At 47.5% G+C, this 20,619-nt stretch overlaps 1 long non-coding RNA gene across 6 annotated transcripts in view; it reads right to left on the bottom strand.

Annotated features, from left to right (window-relative positions):
- Nucleotides 1–20,619, bottom strand: part of LOC140594952 (uncharacterized) — a 434,463-nt gene that overhangs the window by 408,023 nt on the left and 5,821 nt on the right. For all 6 annotated transcript variants that reach the window (XR_011996236.1, XR_011996231.1, XR_011996232.1 and 3 more), the window contains exon 2: nucleotides 1,441–1,672. This is a non-coding gene — a long non-coding RNA (uncharacterized lncRNA). The remainder of the gene's footprint in view (nucleotides 1–1,440; nucleotides 1,673–20,619) is intronic.

The following is a 20,619-nucleotide window of genomic DNA, read 5'->3' as shown; positions in this document are numbered from 1 at the left end:
TTGTTTCTCTCAGAGCCTCACTTTAGAGGCACTGTTCTTCAAGGAGTCAAGATGCCCGGGGTGAGCTCCTGGGTAATAGATGTGGAAGTGCTGCTCACCCCATGGAGATGGGCTGGAAGCAGGGATGAGATTAATTCTTTCACTTCTGAAGAGCAAGTCATAACCTCGCCTCAGATTATGTAGTGCAGAATTCTGAGCATCTTTCCTGGGTTGGTTTCTCTTTGGCTTTCTTCCCCAGGTCCCAGTAAAGTATTATTGGAGCATGCCAGCACTGCCCATCCTTGACTTGCTAATATGCACTTCTGTGTGAGGATTAATAGTAGGTCCTTCAATAAGAGCTAATTTTTATATTTTTAAACTCATAAAATAAGAACAGGATTATAAAGAATGTTTAAGCAGAATTACATCTCTTCTGATTCATGCCTATAAGTTCTCACCAAACACCTCTTCCTCCAGTGAAGAGGCTCTTCCCTCTCTTTCCAACTGGATCAGTTAACAAGGTCTTTCTGTGTAACAAACCATCCCAAAACTTAGTGATTTAAAACAACAATCAGGGATGCCTGGGTGGCTCAGTGGTTGAGCGTCTGCCTTTGGCTCAGGGTGTGATCCTAGAGCCCCAGAATGGAGTCCCGCATCGGGCTCCCTGCATGGAGCCCGCTTCTCCCTCTGCCTGTGTCTCTGCCTCTCTCTGTGTGTCTCTCATGAATAAATAAATAAAATATTTAAAAAAATAAAAATAAAACAACAATCATTTAGTATTAACTCATGAATATGTGGGCCAGCAATGTGAGCTGGGCTCAGCAGAGCAGTTCTCCTGCCAGCCTCCTCCTCCGGGCTCACTCCTATGGCTGCAGAGAGCTCACAAGTAGGATGGGGGCTGCTTGATCCAGGATGGCTTTATTCACATATCCAGCAGTTGGTGGTGGCTGTCAGCTGGAGTGGCAGGTGTCACTGAGCCACATGTCACCAGTAGGCTTCCTCCAGTTCCTCAGCATTGTGTTTGTTAAAGGCTCCCAAGAGCAGCAGGAGAAGACAACTTCAATGTACAACTAACTGCCTTTCAGATCCCTGTGTCACATTTGGTAATGTTCCATTGACTAAAACAAAAGCACATGACCAAATCCAGAATCAGTATAAATGGGCTCTACCCAAGGGTATAAAGGGAATTATCATGGCCACGTTTTCAAACAGTCTTAAACTTAAACAGCCTGGATCTTATTCCATAAGGCAGGAAAGAATTTTCCTTAGACATACAACATACACACACACACATTCACACACTCACAGCCACACATGCATATAGCACATTTTCACATTAAACAGGTGTACATACACATCACAGCCACACATATCCCAGACACGGACACAGGCCCACAAGAGAGGGTTACATAGACATACACATAAAACCAATCATGTGTATAGGCATAAAAGCCAACTTACAAGGCAAGGTTTTTGCTGTACACACTCTGCTTCATTTTAACTCCCAGATCTTCCTTGAGAAAATCTGCCATGGCAAATTCTTGAGGAGGAATCTGCTGCTACGACCCATCCTTTGATATGAAGGGTTAAGCGATTAAAGATGACCCAGCCTGCCAGCTGCAGGCCCAGCTCTGTGGTCTGATTTCTCAAGATGATACAGCTCGCTTCCCAGCGGTGATTGCAAGATTTAAATCTAAGTCAGGAGAGACAAAAATGCAATTCTTAGTATGATGTTAGTTAGAGCACAGCTAGAGACAGCGTAACCAATGAACAGATAGTTTTAGAGAATTGTTTAGCCATCTTATTAGATGGAAAATAAGGAGATGCATTTTCATAGAGCTTCAGAGCTGCAGGGCCTTAGGAGGTCCCCTGATCTGGGTCCCTGAGTATCCAAAATGGACATACTATGTTCTAGAAAAGATCTAACTTTTTAAGTAAAGATCTCATTTTCTACTGAAAGCATATGACTCTGTTCTATGTTTTCATATCTCTATGCATACATTATCAACAATTTATAATTAATAACTGTTTACACTCATAAATTTTTAAGTGACAATATTATTGAAATATATGTTAAAAATAGGATTACATATATTTTCATTTCTCTCAAGTTTCTTATGCCAGAACAGTGGGGGGATTATTTTTCCCTACAGGGGTAGAATTTCTAGAGAATTTATATCTGAAGAGCCAAATGGGGTTTCAAATATAGAACACTCTTGTAAGCTCTCCATCTCTCCCTATAGACTCCCAGCCCAGGACCGATCTGTATATCCAGCCCCCAACTCCACCATGTGAACTTTTCTTTAAAGCTCACTTTGCTTGCTGCATCCATGATCCAGCCAAGTACAACCCTGCCCTTTCCCCCCACTCAAGTCCACTGGTTGCTGGATCATACCCAGGGTCTTAAATCTGTTCAGGTGGCTACAACAAAAATGCCATACACTGGGTGCTTAAACAGCAAACATTCATTTCCCACAGGTCTGGAAACTGGAAGTTGAAGATCAACATGCCAGTAGATTCAAAGTCTGGTGAGGCCCTACTTCTCGGCTAATAGACAGCCATCTTCTCATTCACATGGCAGAAAGGGCAAGGGATCTCTCCGGGGTCTCTTCTATAAGGTTATTAATCTCATTCATGAGGGCTCCACCCTCATGACCTGCTCCCCTCCCAAAGGCCTACCTCCTAACACTATCACACTGGGAGGCAGGATTTCAGTATATGAATCTGGGGACACACAAAATTCGGCCCATTAACACCCATACTTGGAAACACTGTGGGGAAACTGCAGGAGCTTGCAATGGGTGGAAGGCGGCAGCTTCAGGTCCAGAGGGCTGGTTGTGATAAACTAAGACAACAGTTCTGAGGTACACCCACTACCTGTCAGCATACGAGTACCCACAGAGACCCGCCAACGCTGATGGCCTCCGGCCTGCAAACTCCAGGATGTAGCAGCCCAGGCAGGTGGGCAGCGGGATGGACCTGCAGAGTGCATGATGCCCTGTCTCCGCTCAGTCCTAGAAATAAGGGCCCAATGTGCCCAGACCTTCTGAAGTCTCTGTTTAAGTCTCGGCAACTAATTAAAATTTTAAGTGTGTCTGCAGGCCGGACCACTTAAGTCAGCAGGCAAGCAAGCAAAAGCAGTCACGTTCCCAAAGTTCACGCTCTGATCTTAAGAATCCCGGTAAAACAGGAAAGCGCGGGGCTGCGCCTCAAATTCTATTCCCCAAAGACATCCTTGATCAGATTCCGAAGGGACTGGGCTGCGAACGAACGCAAGCCCCCTCGCAGGGTCCACTTCCGGCCCTCCAGGCCCCAGAGCAGCCTTTCCAAGAACAAACGCGGACTTCCCAAATTAAACCCTCACCCGGGCTGAGACTCCCCTCCAGGTCCTCGGCGCCCCTCTAAATTCTGCTTTATACACAGCTGGTTTTCAAAGTGATGGACCAAAAGCCACGAACCTCCTCCTCACTGAGGTACCCCAGCCGGGTCCTCCTCACCGAGGTCCTCTCCAGCGGGAGAACGCGCGGCGTGACTTCCCCAGCACGCAGGCGCACGCACTTACGCACACACGCACACGCACACTCGCACGCGCACAAGCGCAGACATACATGCGCATGCGCACGCACCCACGCACTCTGGGAAGGGGTCCTGGCCCGGGGAGGATGAAGCGTTGCGGTTCGGCCTTCTTACGATATCCTAACCAGTCAACTACCCCATGATTTCTTTTTTTTTCCAGAAGCTTTAAAAACGAGTACAACCCACTCAGCACACAATCGACGAACACAGGAGTAGTACAGCTGATGATCAGTCAAGTTTAAATTGGAGGAGGCAGCAGTGACTCACTCATAGGATAAAGAGGAGGCCTGGCCCTCACTCAGAGGCTGCCCTTCTTTTTTTTTTTTTTTTTTTAATATTTTATTTATTTATTCATGAGAGAGAGAGGCAGAGACACAGGCAGAGGGAGAAGCAGGCTCTATGCAGGGAGCCCGACGTGGGACTCGATCCCGGGTCTCCAGGATCACGCCCTGGGCTGAAGGCTGAAGGCGGTGCTGAACCACTGAGCCCCCCGGGCTGCCCCGCTGCCTTCCTATCCAGAAGCCCGTCTCCCCTTACATTGCCTCAGGTCAGCGGCCTGCGACCCTATGCACCAGTGAGCAGTTGGTTATACGCCCATTTGACGGGAGAAAACAGGTCCAGGGAGAAGAAAATCACAAAGGGTTTGTGCTGGAGGCAAAAGGAAACAGGCTCCCCTCCCATGGAATGGCACTCCCGGCCTCAACGCCTCTGCACAGACCTCCCCCTGAGCACAGTCCTGGGGTTGGAAGCTGTATCCCAAGCTTCCAAAGTCAGCGTCTAAGTCTTCTGCTTCTCCCATCTACCCACCCACCCTCCCCCCGGAACCTAGCACAGAGCAGACTGCGCACTGGGTGCTCCGGGATACAGGTTGTGGTCAGACATGCAGAAAAACCTCTCGAGTCCTGCCAAATACGATTTCAGCGTCCGGGCAGCCTAGGAAGACTGCGGGGGAAGGGGGGAGGGTGGGGATCTGCCTAAAGGGTTGAACACCCCCACCCCCACCCCCACCCCCGCCTCCCTGACTGGAGGTCAGAACGAAGCAAATATCAGTCCAGCTCCCCTTGAGCTCAAAGCCTGAGATTTCATTTCTGCATCCAAATACTTATTTTGAATGGGACAAAAAAATTAACAGAACGAAAAAGATCAGCCCACTGTTAAAGCATGCTAGCTGACTACCATTCCTGCAGCCTATCCCACGTGGAGGCCTCTAAGAAGACAAGAAATACAAAGCCCCCACTATTTGGAAGCTGATAGAGTGCTTTGGGAAGTCACTACGTTCTTTGGCATAAATTGACAATGAAGTTCCCATGTGAGTTCTCAGACCCTTAAATGTTCTTGGGGCACCCAGTTCAGATCTCTGAAAAGATGTGAGGGCACAAAAAGCCAGGAGGGCTTTCACAGGAGGTTGGAGCCTGGGCCTGGGCCCGGGCCCAAAGAATGAGCAGACTGATGGAGTGCCATGATGAGGTGAAGAGGGCCATCACAGGCAGATGCAAGAGCCACAGACTTGAAGAAGTGCAGTTAGAAATGAGACGTTAGACACCACCTGACTAGAAAAAAAGGGTCTGAATTGGGAGAGAGAGAAAAATGATACCAGAGGGTCAGCAGTTCACATCCTGTGGCCCTTGGACACCATAAGGAAAAAGCTGAACTGTTCATTCACGTGGCAGGGAAAACAACACCTGAGATTCCCACCTTAGTTCTTTGGCATTTAGCAGAAATGGAAAGGAGTATATGCAAGATGAGGAATCAAACAAAGAACTACCCCTAGACCCATATAGTACCAAGGCCTAGTGTTGGACCCAAGGCACTTGCAAATGGTCCCAGAACCGGGCCAGTCTGTTCCACAGTCACTAGGGCAGTTCTAGAAGCCAGCAGGGTGTTGATGCCAGCACATGCCTCCCCACACACACTGTGAGAGCATTTCTCAGATGGCCCTGCTGGAGCCACCTCCCACCATCACCCTGAGTAATGCTGGGAGCACCCATTAGGAGCAACTGAACCCTCAGAGCCCCTCAGGTAGCTATAGGGACAGGCTGCCCAGGTTCACTCGGGACAGCTATTTGTAGCTCATTTCTTAAACCTCTGCCAAGGGTGGGAGATGGGGCTGTAGGTGATGCCCTGGGCTGATGATGCCAGAAACTGACACTAAATACCCCTCTCCAGAGTAAAAAAGGGATAAAGGAAAATTAGGACATTGACTATGAATCTGATAAAATAAAAGAAGAAAATAATGAAAAAAAAAATGAATATTTTTTATTTTAGTTTCATAATAAGAAATATAATACATAGCTTGATATTAAAAAGTCATTGTAGGAGAAATTGGTAATGCTCTGGGAGTGATTTGAGGAGCACCTGGATAACCCATTAAAAGCTTCCCCAGTTTACCTGCCCTAGTGCCTTTTTCCCATTTTTTCCATTATTAGGCCCTTACTGTTACACAAACGCCCTATCAGAAACTCCACAATCTTTTTTTTTAGAATTAGTATAATTTCTTCTATTTTTCATTGAAACGTATTTGACATATAACATCGTATGAACTCAAGATGTACAACACCTTGATCTGATACATTTATATACCATAATACAATTGCCTTGAGCAATAGTTAGCGCCTCTATCACATCACATAATTATTTCCTTTTTGTGGTAGGAATAATTAATATCTAGTCTCTTAGCAAGTTTGATGATTATAATACAATATTGTTTATACTCACCATACCGTGCATTAGATCTCCAGGACTTATTTATCTGCTGGTTGCAAATTTATACCCGTAAACATCTCTCCTATTTTCCCATTCCCTACTCTCTAGGAACCACAATTTTACTCTCCTGTGTTTTACTGGTCTGGTGTTTTTAGATTCCACATGTAAGTGATATCCTATAGTGTTTGTCTCTGACTTTTCTCACTTAACCTAATGTCCTCAAGCTCTATCCACATTATCAGAAATGGCAGGATATCCTTTTTTCTTGTGGCTGAATAATATTCCATCATATATTGTATACCACGCTTTGTTGTTGTTGTTGTTTTTTATACCACACCTTCCTTAACCATTCCTATGGTGGTAGGCACTTAGGTTGTTTTCGTATCTTGGCTATTGGGAATAATGCTGCAATAAACATGGGAGTACAGATCTCTCTTCAAAATCCCGTTTTTATTTCCTTTGGCTATAAACCTAGAAGTGGAACTAGTAGTTCTATTTCCAATTTCTTGAGGAACTTCCATATTGTTTTCTATAGTGGTTGAATCAATCTACATTCCCAACCAATGATGTACAAGGGTTCATTTTTTTCCACATCCTTGCCAATACTTTTTATCTCCTGCCTTCTTGATGAGAAACTCTACAGTCTGGTTTTACTGAGCTACTTGGGGTTTTCCCCAACATACCACATTTCCCTCATCACCAATCCTCCTGGCCAGAATACCTCCCTACCTTGTCTGCCACGTGAACTCCTGCATCTTGGCTTAGCTCAAACATAGCCTGGACTTGCCCACAATAGTGCATCCACCCTTCTTTATCATCATCTTCATTGTTCTGTGATTTTTCTATGTAAATGTCTGTGCCTCCCTCCCCCCATACAAAGTCTCTGAGAGCAGAGGTCAAGCCTTATTCTGTATTCCAGATCTTTATAGAATACACCTGATGAATGAGTCCTAAATGGAACTTCTAGCACTGTGACCACCTGCTGATATTTCTCCTATGCTGATGTGTCAAAAAAGTCAGGATTTGATCCTGGAGAATATCAGGAACCAGACAGAAAATCATGCCTTGGGGGAACATATGCATTTCTTTATCTAATCACTGAGGTAGGTGGCCAGATAGAGGATAAAAACTGGCAATGGCTTAGAAAAAGTAGAATAGTCACATCGAGACACTCTCCCAACCTGACCAGTGATGCCCAAAAGGGTAATAAATCTCATGATGAGGTAGTCTTCTGATACTGACTGTCCATTTGAGGGGTTTCTGCCGCCCAGTGCTACACTCAACATTGGACACATCTGGTCTCAATCCGTACAACATACCTGAAAGGGAGGTTATGCTCATCCCGACTCTGCAGGTAGAGACCCTGAGACTCAGAGCACACAAGTAGCTTGCTGATGGTCATTCAGCTGGCCACTGGAAGAATCAGGATTCAAACCTGCTCATCTAACTACCCCAAAGCTCTTACTCTCAACTGTGCTGTCAAACAAGAAATCAGGCTGAATCTGCAGGTCCCATTTGGTTGGAAAACTTGTTTATATACATCCACACTATCTTCCTCAAATCCTTTTGGGCTATAGGAAGGCATTAAATAACTAATTATAAATCAAAAGGAGTCTTAATAAATTAACATCCACACATACTTGCCAAAAGACAACTCTCCCCTTAAGCGAAAGCCTCTCCGTAGGGTGAGAGATACAGGTGTCAGACTCCTGAAGGAGGTGATGCCTTGGGACAGGAGGGAGGGTCACAGGAGAGGAAAAGCAAAGGACAGGCTGCAAGGATGAGCTGCCCGTGAAGGCAACTCCCAGTCCTGCAGATTCTGTCTTCACGAAGCCCCTTTGCCACAGCCATTGTTGGGTTCATGACACTGCTTATCCTCACCCAGTCATCTGGAATCACCTCATTAGGATGCCCCCGCTGCCAGCCTCTTCCACTCCAACACAGCTCTCTCAGCAATGCAGCCTAACCTCACTAAAGCCCAACCCAGTCCTGCTCCAACACATTCAGAGATTCCCATTGCCTTCTGACTGCAGTCTAAAATTCTCAGCTCAGCTCAAGGATTTCCATACTCAGCTTCCAACCAACCAACCAGAGCCATCCCAGTTACTGGCTCAGACACCCCAGGCTTTAGCTTCAGGCCCAGAATATGACTCACTGCATCCCCAAATAGGCCCCGCTCTCCTTGTTCTATTGTTTCTCACTCTTTCCCTCCTCCTAGAACACCAATGTCTTCTCTCAGGCTGCCAACACACACTGTGAAGCACCGACTAGAAATTAGGCACAGTCTTGGCTTGTAAGAATAGATTTCTCCTTCAAAACTTGGTGTAAATGCTGACTTCAGCATGAGGTGTTCATCATTCTCCTGATGAGATGTAACCTCAACCCTCTCTATGTGCTCAAATATTTACAACATTTGGTTTTGAGCCACAGGCATATGTATCTGCCTCCCCTAGCCCCATAAGCAGCTTGGGGGCAGGAAGTAAGGCATTGATGGCAGGAAGTCCCATTGGTGATCATGGTGAGCTTCAGTCCAATCTGTATTGGGCTGACGGACAGTTCCAGAGTTCCTGCATTATCATTTCCCATTGGCATCAAAGCCACACAAAGAATGTTATTGAAACCATCATCAAAATATCAAGGAATGGCTTCTCTAAAGGATCTGAGTATTGCAAAGACATAATGGAAATCCCCCAGTGGCCTGGATAATTTTGATTTACCTAACACTTTTCCTATTATGTACCCACACAATTAAACAAATCATGTAAATCCATAATACTTTGTGCTATCAGACAGAGATGCCATGTAAGTCATGATAAAGTGGATCAAAAATATAGTATGCATTCCCTCTTGGGCTTAGCTTCTAACCTCTAGTGTTAAAAATAAAAGTCTAACCTCTAGTGTTAAAAATAAAAGTGGATGTCAGGCTTGGGACCCATTCATTCCATCAGCCAGTTGGAAACCATTTATTAAACATCCACTGTATCAAGTCCTGCAGTTGGGCTATGAAATGAATGGGCATAGTTCCTCCCTCCAGGTGTTTCTGCTCTGGTCAGGTATACAAGACTTACTTAGATGAAGGAACCAAACTAAGCAATGCATAGGTAAGGGACAGGTAATATAAATGATTAACATGAATGCTAAGGAAAATCAAAGTAAAAGAAAAATCTGAACAAATTGAGAGTAATCATGAAAGATGCATTTGAACCACATTACTTGCTCAGTAGAGACTAATAATGAGCCTCAGTAAACCCTGTATTAACCATCTTATAGTGTTAGGTCCAGATGGTTTTAGGGGATAGAGGAGCTCCAGTGTATAAGGAATCTAATCCTTGAGGTCTTTCATTTATTCATTAATTCTCCTATTCATTTTTTTTAAAGATTTTATCTAAAAAATAATAATAATAAAGATTTTATCTATTTATTCATGAGACACACAGAGAGAAAGAGAGGCAGAGACACAGGCAGAGGGAGCAGCAGGCTCCATGCAGGGAGCCTGATGTGGGACTTGACCCCCCATCTCCAGGATCAGGCCCTGGGCTGAAGGCGGCGCTAAACCACTGAGCCACCTGGGCTGCCCATCTCCTATTCATTATTCAACAAATATTTGTTGAGCACTTACCATGTGTCAGGCCCAGAATATAGTGGGAATGTGGGAAATATGGTTCTTATAAACTAGTGGAGTTTGGAAGGCCCTACAGGAGAGGGTCTTTTTGTATTGGAACTTCATGCCTTCAAATGTAGGTTGATATCAAAGTGAATTGGATTCCTAGGCACGGAATGCATGATAATCAGGATGGAGGGGTGGTGATTCCAGAAGCAGGATGGACCTCAGGAGGAAACCTTACTGAGAATAAATACCAGTCATAATTTATAGCATTTCAAGGTTTAAAGGTCTAAGATGGAGGCTTGGGGAGATAGGGAGCAGTCATGAAGAAAAAGGGAAAAAAGGAGCTTCTGCCCAAAAAGGGAGGCCAGAGAGGGTTGCGGCACCAGGGTCAGGCCCCACCCCCAAGCAGAGACTTGGCATTGCTGACATGGATAGAAGAGCCAAGAAGTGAAAAAACAATGAAATGGGGCTGCCATCAATGAGGAAGCATCATGCAATGCCAGCACTTGATTTGGAAAGTATTCATAGGCTTTCTTGGCTAGGATATTTAAGACAAAAATAGAAATATTCTCATCAATGATTTATAAGATTGCTTTAGAGAGATGGGGCAGAACCCAGTATAACAAAGAGCAGAAAGCAGCCTCCAAATATGTGACTGGGCTGGAGGGTGTGGGCCCGGGGAGAGAGGGCCAGGCTCCTTGTTCCTATCACAAAAATCAGAGCCGGGAAAAGCTGCCAGTTTCGCTGGTCTGAAACTCAGAAACCCAGCCTCCTTTTGGACACTTTCAGCTGCGATTTTATTCTTCTCTGGGGTAAAAGCCTCCAGATGTGATCTCTGGAAGTTGCATATGTATTGTAGAGAATTACAATAATATTAACAAACCAGCAGCCAATCAGGTAGGAATGTTATTCTAAACAGAGAACATCTTCTGGATTCCACCCTTGGAAGAGGAGGCGAGGGGGGCCAAGGAATGAGATAAGAACATATTTAGAAAGAGCAGAAAGTGGGAGAAAACCTTCCCACAATAAGGTAAGGTCATTTCACAGTTATGTGCTGAGCTTATTATAAGCCCATTCCTGGATTCTATTCATTTTCAATTATACACGAATTGACTCCATCTCTTGGACTCTCCATCAGAAGCATATGGGATGGGAGAAGAAAAGTCACTCATTTTAAACCTGCACCTCATGGCTATACTGTTGCCAGCCCTCCCCCCCCCCCCCGCCCCAGTCCCTGATGCCACCTGCCTCCACTCCATCCTGCCTGAAGCTCCCCAGCTAGTCTTCCTAAAATGCAAAACCATCAGTGACCATCATAGTGGGAACAATCTTCTTCCCCTATTGCCCACTTTTAAGATCAAGATCCTGTTCAGATTGCATATCCAAAGCCCTCCAGTCACCCAGTTAGACTATGATATGCACAGGGTACCAGACTTTGGGGTGGAGAACTGGACAAGAGAGGTATGATCATACCCTCCAGGAGTTTATAGTCTACTGAGGCTAGAGGAGTGAGGAGGAATCAACCAGTAATTAATTATATTGGAAAAAATGTGCAGATAGCTGTAAAACATAGAGTACCATGGGAGTGCATGGTGGGTTACCTATCTTAGTCTGTAGGTTCAAGTAAGTAAGGCTTCCCTGAAGTAGTGGTGTTCAAGGGAAGATGTGAAAAATGAGCCTCAGTTAGCCAGATAAAGAAAGGGGGCAGTGCTCCCAGAACAGGGAGCAATGTGACACAGGCCCTAAACAAGAGAGACCTTGGGCATCTGGAGAACTTGATGGGAGCACAGAGTACCAGTGGGGGCTGAGGACCCAGGACGGGGAAGGGGGAGATGACAGAAGACAGGCCTAGAAGGGGAAGCAGAGGTGACAGGGTGAATTATGAGGCTCCTGAAATACGAATCCAATGAGATTGGGTTCTGTCCTGGAGACAGGCGGGGGTGCGAGGGCATCGAAGGTTTTTAAGAACAGAATTGGCATGATCAGATCTAGTTTCAGAAATCTCATTCTGTACACAGAGTGAAGGGCGTGTGGGTCAGAGAAGGCAAGACCAATCCAAAGAGACCAGTTGGAAGACTGTGGTAATAGTATAAGTAAGACAAAATGAGGATCTGGTGGGGAGGAGGCAAAGATGCAATAGAGCTGGCAAGACTTGGTGACCAAAGGCATCTGCAGGATGAGGGAGAGGATATGGTCAGGAATGATTCACATCCTGGCTGAGATGACTGAGTAGTTGACGTAGCACTAGCCAAAATAGGGATTTCAGGTGGGAGAGATTTTTTTTTTCCTCGTGAGAAGAGAAAATCCCTAAGCCTAAGGGTCTTCTGATAGAAACCTCTAGAAGTTGTAGATAAGGGGCTGAAGCTCAATGGGGCAGAGGGGACTGGACATGTTCATGGGACCATCAGTGTACGTTGGGATCATTCTTGCAGAGTGCAAGCATATGGGATGGGAGAATGTGCAAGAATGTGGTGGCCCTATGACACTGCAAAGCGTATAAGAAAGAAAAAATAGAGGACATGACCAGGGTAATCCCAACATTTAAGGACTGGACAGTCAAGGAGCCTAGTAGGAAGTAGAAACAAAATGCGTTTCTTGAAAGAGAAAGATATTTCAAAGAAGTGGTTAATAGCATAAGATGAAGATTAAAGAAATAGCTACTGGTTTTGGCCAAGGGAGCTACCGATGACTTTAGTAAGAGTGATTTTAGTAAAGTGGGAGAGGCAGCAGCAGACCTAAGAGCGTTATAGAACAAATGGGAAACAGAAGCAGAGAAGGGCAGGGTAGCCACCACCTATTTCAAGACCTTTCATGAGGACAGGAAGGGGAGGCCAGGGGAGGCAGCATCTTGAGAGAAATGTATGAGGGCAGGACTTCTTCATTTTTTTTTTTTAAGATTTTATTCATTCATTTGAGAGAGAGTGAAAGAGAGAGAGAGAAAGGGAGAAAGAGCATGAGTGGGGGAGAAGGGCAGAGGGAGAGGAAAAAACAGGCTTCTGTTCACTGAGCAGGGACCCCTAGGATCCTGGGATCAGGAGCTGAAGGCAACCACTTAACCAACTGAGCCACCCAGGTGCCCAAGGGCCGGACTTCTTAAAGAAACTGGCCTGGGCCTCTGGCTGGCTCAGTTGGTTGAGTTTCTGACTCTTGATTTCCACTCTGATCCTGATCTCAGGCTCCTGTCTGCTTGAGGATTTCTCTCCCTCTGTCCCTACCCCCCCAAATAAATAAATCTTTTTAAAAAACAATAAAATAAATAAATAAATAAATAAATAAATAAATAAATAAATAAATAAACTGGCCTCTCCCTGGAAGTGGTTAGGCACACGGGAGAGCTGTCAGGGGTGCTTGAGGACAGAGTCCTGCAATGGATGGAAGGGAGTTGGGGAGTGACCCCGAAGCTCCATTCCAAATCTGAGATTTATGCCTCTCTGGAGAAGGAAACATATCATTTCCACAGTCTGCTAAGGATTGGGAGCCAAGCTTTGGCATCAGGATGTCAGGAGTAGAAAGGGAGCTCTTCCCTGTGCCTCTTTGAGGCTGGGAACGCATACATTTTCCCAAATGGGATATCTGAACTGGAGGCCACAGGGCTCAGGCTAGAGAAAATGAGAGAGGAGAGGCAGGGAGGTAACTCGTTCCCTCCCCAGGATAATGCCAGTGCCGCCAGGAGGGAACCAAGAATTGAGGACTGGGCTGAAAACTGATTGCATAACAGTGGGGCCATCCCACCCTCCTTCCTCTGTGCCTTCCCCAAGGACTGAGGCCTTGCTGCCCTAGGCTCCTGGCTGAGAGGGAGGCAGGGGACACTCTGAGACTTCATTTCCCCCAGTAGGAGGTGGGCCCTGGCCTGGCCAGAGGCTGAGGCATCCTTCCTAGGAGGCTGCCTCTCCACTGCCTGTGCCAGCCCCAGCCTGCAGCCCAGGAGCCCAGAGAAGGGAGGGGAGGAGGAAGGACGAACAGGCTGATGGTCAAGGGACAGGGTGGGGGGACAAAGAATGCTGAACAGTGAGGAACTAGCCATCTCTTACAGAATGAGCCAGTGTGTGCCTGTGAGAGGGAGACAGAACCTGGGTTCTTGATCTGCCCTAGAGCAAGTGACTTTGCATCTTGGGATGTTAATTGTGTAAAATGAGAAAAGTGGATCAGAAGGTGCTTAAGGTTCCTCTCAGGTTGAAAATCCTGTGTTTCTCAAATTTTGCATCTGTATATATATAGCACCCCCAGAGGCCAAAAGCATTAGCAGCACAAAAAGAACATAATAAACCCCAATGAGGAAGAAGCACTCACGCGTGTGTCCCTGACAAACACGTGCATGCACACACTGGCACACACTTGTGTGTGTACACACAGGAGGGAGGGTGCTATGCAAAGCACCCCGTTGGAATGTTGTGCATAAAACTTGTCGGACTGGGTTACAGTCACCCCTCTTCTACATCCTAGCAAATACTAAATCTCCACTAACCTAAATATTTGACAAATGAATCCTTTTAGATTGTCAAGCTTCCTCAGTCACTAAGAATGAAACCCCAGAGGGAGATATTTGGGGGGGGTTTGTATTATAAATGTTTTAAGCCAACTCTGACACACTTGGCTTCACTGTAGGTTACTGATGACACTGGTTGTCTTACTGCTCTTTCAATACAGCCCAGTGCAATGCTGTCCCTGGGGTGGTTTCACAGAGTGACTGAAGAGGCTGTAGGATCATCCTCTAGTGTCTCCAGGCCTTGGCTTTGTGTGTGGTGGTGGGAGTGGGGGCAGGGTGTAGGGAGTGGTCAACAGACCCACAGAAGCCTTCTTAGTTTAGAGAGAAGCCAGGAATGAAGACAAGGAAGGGCAGGTTTTCTTCTCACTGCAGGGCATGGCAAGACCACCCCAGAGCTAGACCTTAAGCAGGGAAAGGAGAGCAGGGTAGGGCAAGGCACATTTTCAAAGAAAGCTAGCCACCTCCTGCTTAGGAGCCTCTGGGTAACCTGGGGGCTGCCACTCAGAGAGGTAAAAGGAGAGTGGACTTAGGCAGAAAGATGAATTCACATGAATCTCATCAATTCTTTCCCTCTCCATTCTACCTGCCTGAGGTGTAGGAGAATTCTATAAGCTCTCTGGTTGGTATAGGAGGAGCTCAGAGTCAGGCTCCCTGTGACCCTGGTGTGTCGGCTGAAGCAGCATGGGCAGAGGAGGCTGTCAGCTGCCACTCTGGGGTCCCCAGGATGGAGATCATGGCTGCCAGGCCTCAGGGAGCCCATCAGGGCCCCAAATGACAGCACAAGGACAACCCAAGGCCCCCTTCCCTGCCCCCTGACCTCAACCATCTTGACTGGAAGGGAGACGGGGAGAAAACTGTCCCCAAAGATGGAGAGTGAGAAAAGAGAGTGTGCAGCCTTTAGCAAGCATGCTTTTTTTTTTTTTTAAAGATTTTATTTATTTATGAGAGAGAGAGAGAGAGAGAGAGAGAGAGAGAGAGATGCAGGCAGAGGGAGAAGTAGGATCCATGCAGGGAGTCTGGGAGTCTGAGGTGGGACTTGATCCTGGGGCTCCAGGACCATGCCCTGGGCTGAAAGCAGATGCTCAACCACTGAGCCACCCAGATGTCCCTAGCAAGCATGCTTGAAGACATTCTTGGCACAGGAGAGATGGGGCCCTGGGGCAGGAGAGTAAAATGGCAGTTAGAATTAAGACCACTGTGCACATGCCGCTCTCAGTGTAAAGTCTCCAAATGCTATAGCAGGTAGCAGCTGGCATGGCTGGTTCTGGCCCCGTCCTCACCTGCACTGCCCCTGCCCGAGGATCCCTCCCCAGCCCTTCCTGAGAGGTCTCACCCTGGGGCCGACGGCCAGCTGGCAGGGGCATTGCCAGCCTGAGAATCAGGGCACAGCTGGGAGAGGCCGGGGAGAAGCACCACCATGGTGGGCACAGGGTGGGGTCCACACCAGGGCAGCTGTCTGGAGGCCAAGATAGAAGGCCCACTGCATCCCTCTGAACTGATGACTCTATGGTGGCATAGAAGAGGGAAGGCTGGCTCTTTCCTGAGGTGCCAGATGATCTTCATGGCAGTTCACCTTCAGGCCTGCAACAGGCTTAGCCTGTAAGATCTGAGGGACGAGAGAGGGCCTCAGTCTACCCAAAAACTCTTTCCCAACAGTCTCTTGAGAGTTGAGAATCTGTTTCCCAAACAAAGAATTGGAAAATGTAAGCAGGTGTGAAGAACATTCAGGCAAAGGGTAAATGAGCCTGGAAGGGAGAAGGGAGCATCCCTGAGCAAGGCTGGGGAGGAAGATTCAGCCTGGGATGGAGACAGATGGGTGGACTTAACAAAGACTGGGCCACAGGCCTCATGGTCCTCCTCCCGTGACAGCCAGAACCCAGTACAACTGCCAGTATGACAGCAGCCAGGAAGGCCCTCTGGACACAGTGGCCTTCAAAGCCTTTCAGCTCCCAGGCCCTGGGTCCCTCCAGCTGACAGTCAGGAGAGTCCTGCCTCTGCTCACCACAGGCCCCAACAGGCCACACAGCCCATTGTCGCCACTGTGCTCTAGATCGTTCATGTGCTCACACACACACCTGTGCACACGCCCTGGACCCACACATAAGACACGTGCCAAGATAGTTCGCACTCAGGACAAAAGTCTTCACTTAACAATCCGGACATCTTTTTTTGTCTCTCTGGTCATTTAACTAATAGATTGTGAACAGTGTGAAAATACAAACGCACTCAGACTCCACCAGCTCCCGAGGGTGGCATGGGCCCTGCAGGTCTGTCACAGCCTAGGGATGGACTTTTGTCATCACCATCAGCATCTGCCATCACCACTACCAGGGCCTGCTGGAGCCACAGAGATAACGCAAATGTTTACCAGACAGATGGGCGAGGACCTTGTCAGGAGCTCTAGGAGAGAGGCTCAGCAGAACACGAGGTGGAGTGAGGAAGGGGACAATGGCTGTATCCAGTTTGCACACAGCGATGCTTTGTGAATCCATGTGGCAGAGGAGGGGCAAGCAGGGGAACTCAGGATCTGCCCTCATGGGATCCAGGGTACCTGGTTCCAACGCAAGGGCTACAAGTGTTCTGAGCACTGGAGACCAGGCTACTGCAGTGGTGGATATGGATATGGCCATCCAGAGGAGGTAGCACTGAGCAGAGCCACTGAGGCAGGGTGGGAATTGTGAAGCAAGAGCTGACAGCACGGCATAAGGATTAAGTAAGTGAGCTGTGCAAGCAGCCAACCTTATTCTGAGTTTGTGTTACGTCTCTCCCTGGCTGTGTGATCCTGGGAAAGATCCCCAACCTCTCTGATCTTCAGTAGCCTGGTATGTAAAATGCCAAGGCCTCTCAGATAAGGGCTGCAGAGAGAAGGAACTAAGCCTGCAAAGGGGCTGGACTATAGTAAGCGGCCAGTGGTGTCAGGTAAGGGCAAGAGGCAGGGAGGCTGAGATGAGACAATGCATACGTAGGGGCAGAGGAGGAGGAGGAGAATAACCCCAGGGAAGCGGGACACCCAGGCTGGACGAGGGAGGCTGTGGCTGGAGCGGGCTGCCTCTGAGGCCCCATCTCTGAAGAAGATGCAGCTGGAGAGGTGGCAGCCCTGCCAAACAGGTTGTCAGTCAGGCCCTTCGGGGGCTTCCTTCCCATTGGCCATGGCTCTGACAGGGAAATCAGCAGGCTGGCGGTGCGGGCCTGGGCAGCGCAACAGACAAGGCCCTGGGGACAGCTTAAGTGGACAATAATTGCAGGTTATTATATACCGGGCTGCAGCCAAAAGCCAGGCAGCTATTAAGTGTGATTGGGAGAAATAATCAGGAGGAGGAGGATGGATGTGAGAACTAAGCTGTTCTTTCTGTTCTCAAGGCTGCTCTGAGGCCGGGACTGTGCAGAGGCAGGGACAGGGTGGGTGGGGAAAGGAGCAGAGCTACAGTATAAACACGCTGCACTCTGGGACACGATTCCACCCTTGCCTCTGATCCTCCCCGCTCCCCACGAGGTGTACAGAGCAAGGATTACCATCCCCATCTCATAAATCAGAGAATGAGGTCCAGAGAGGGGAATTGGGTGACCCAAGGGCACACAAGTCTGGCCTGAGTCCCATCAGAGCCTGGATTAAGCCCCCTCTGTTGTTTGATGGCCACAGAAGTGCCACCTGACATGAAATCCCATCAAGCTATGACTCTGCTCTCAGAGGTTGAGCAGGAATCATCTCAGAACTGGGACTGGGAGCAGTCCTGAAGACCCAAAGGGGGCATGGGTCTCACAGTATGGATGCCAGCTCATAGGTCAGGACAAGGGCAAGGGACAGGGAAGTGTGGAGGGAGCAAGTTTATAACAATATGATTGCCTATTTCTTAGAGCTTTGTATATTCATTAGAGGCCTCTCTGGCATCGAAAGAGAATTTTATGCCTATTGAAAATACCGAGAAGGATTACATGACTTGTCCAAGGTGGGGCAGTGATGCTGTCGATAACAAGGCCTGTGTGACAGTTGCTGGATAGGGGCCTATAAATCACACCCCAGAGCCATCTATTAGAGAAGACCTTGCAGAGGTGACCCATAATCTGCCTTCTGCCACCAAGCCAGTACTTGCGATTCTATACCTGCCAGCCAGCGTTTGCCATTTCATCAGCTGAGAGGTGGTTCTTCTCTTTCTGAGCCAAGAATGGCATGGGGTTGAGCCCCAAGGGGTGACCCTGCCCTCGTATGATGAGTGGATCACACATCCCCATCCTCCTACCTCCCACTTCTCAGCTTCTCTAAGCCCACAACTCATTTTAGAAACAAGGTTGATCACCCTCGTCCCAGAAGCACAACACCATGCATCTTCAAGGAGGCGCCAGAGACCTTCATTATTTCCTGTTGGCATTATTTTATTTTATTTATTATTATTTTATAGAGACAGTCCTACCCTAATGGGGACACCAGTGGAGGCTGATGAGGGGATATATATGTTGGCGAGTGGTAACTGACTCTTACAAACACAACACCTCAGCAGATATCCAGGAAAGTCACACACAAGGCTCAGTGCCATCCTCAGGTACTGACTGACAGTCTACCCCTCCCTCTCAGGTCTGCCTCTCCCCGGTCAGGCCTCCCCAACCCTGGTCTGGAAATGACCCTGCTTTGGGTCACATGAGAGCAGAAACCTGGCGCGGGGAGGGATCAATTACATTGTGACTCAGTGAGAGGGCACAGTGCCAGACAGTGAGTCACAGAGCTTGCCCACCCTTCCCCTTCCCAGGAAGGTGGCAGGGTGTGGAGGCGGGTGTCCTATGTGTGGGAGCCTCCCATGTGTCTGAGCATACAGATGTGTGCGTACAGGCTCCCTGACAGTGTGGGGGAGGTACTAGGTCTGTGCTACAGTGTGAGCCCCTTCCCAAATCTGAACACAGGTGAGCATCACTGAGTTGCCATGTTGAGAGAAATTCATGGGGCCCCTCCCTGACGTGAGTCCTCTCTCCAAAACCCTTTCACACAGCATGGCACCCACAACCAGAGACTTAGATTCCTCTTACCTCAGCACAGTGCGAAGACCACTGAGGAGAACCTAAACTGCCCTTTTCCTTAGAAAATCTCCACGTCCTGTTACACATATTTTAAATGCTATTTTCAGCTACAGTTTGTATTTATACCTGGAAAGGAGAGACTTAGTTTACTAGTAAGTACACTCTTAATAATCATTGCTAACATTTATTGGGCACCTACTACGTGGTAGGAACTAAATATCACCACTTTCAATAATTTATTATCACTTCATGACAGTCATATACAGCGTTATTATGACCATGTTTCAGATGAGGAAACTGAGCCTCAGAGAGCATGACTTACATTGCTGGCAAGCTAAAGATCTGGCTGGTTCTAAGGCTCAAACTCGTTCTCTACACATTGCATGCATCTGTGTATCTATGTATAAACAGTGCAGCAACTTCAAGTCTTAAATACAAATTTTAAAGCATTAAATACCCAGTTGTATTTATGGACTTTATTTCTTTAAATGTTACCCTTTGAGCAAAACTTATATTAATATGTTGCTTAGTAAGAGACCAGGATTTATATATATATATATATATATACACACACACACACACACACACAACTTTGCATAAACACTTTAAACTTATTAAAAGAAAGCCACCATCTGGAAATTATTTGGGAGAGGGAGTGGTTCTTGAAAACCTATGGCATTTTCTTTAAATGCTACTAGTGGTAGCAAACATTCATCCTTTGAATGTAGAAATGATCTCTGGAAAATGGGCCTAAAACAGTGCCCTTCCAGTTCTGCACATGTGTGTGTGTGTGTGTGTGTGTGTGTGTGTGTGTGTGTGTGTGTGTGTGTGTGTGTGGAGAGTGATTTCTCCCTTCTCAGCCATCCTTCATAAATATCTAGGCAACTTTTTTGTCCCAGGCTGTGCCCTTGATTATATCTTCTTTGTTACCATCAGCAACTGGTCAGCATATGGGCAGTGAATCCCCACTCTGAGTCTTTCCTGTGAGCTAGCCCTCATGTCAACCCCTACCTGTCCCCCCAAGGCTACCCACCAGCCCTGGAAAAAAAAGCCTACATCCTTCCATGGCCTTCAGGAACCACTTTGACTGCCCACATGCCCTCTCCCTCTTCATCACCATCCTTCCCTCTCCCTGGTGGACACAGCTGCAGGTTCCTTGCCAAGCTCTTTTCAGTACCCAGCTGCTGGGTGAGGGTGTAAGAGGGGTCCATCTGGGTGAGTCTGAGGCCCCCACATAACAACCCTTGGAAGGTCCAGCCTG

Source organism: Vulpes vulpes, chromosome 13, assembly GCF_048418805.1.
Source record: "Vulpes vulpes isolate BD-2025 chromosome 13, VulVul3, whole genome shotgun sequence".
NCBI lineage: Eukaryota > Metazoa > Chordata > Mammalia > Carnivora > Canidae > Vulpes > Vulpes vulpes.
Note: the sequence above shows the minus strand (reverse complement) of the source record. Positions and strands in the feature narration are given on the sequence as shown.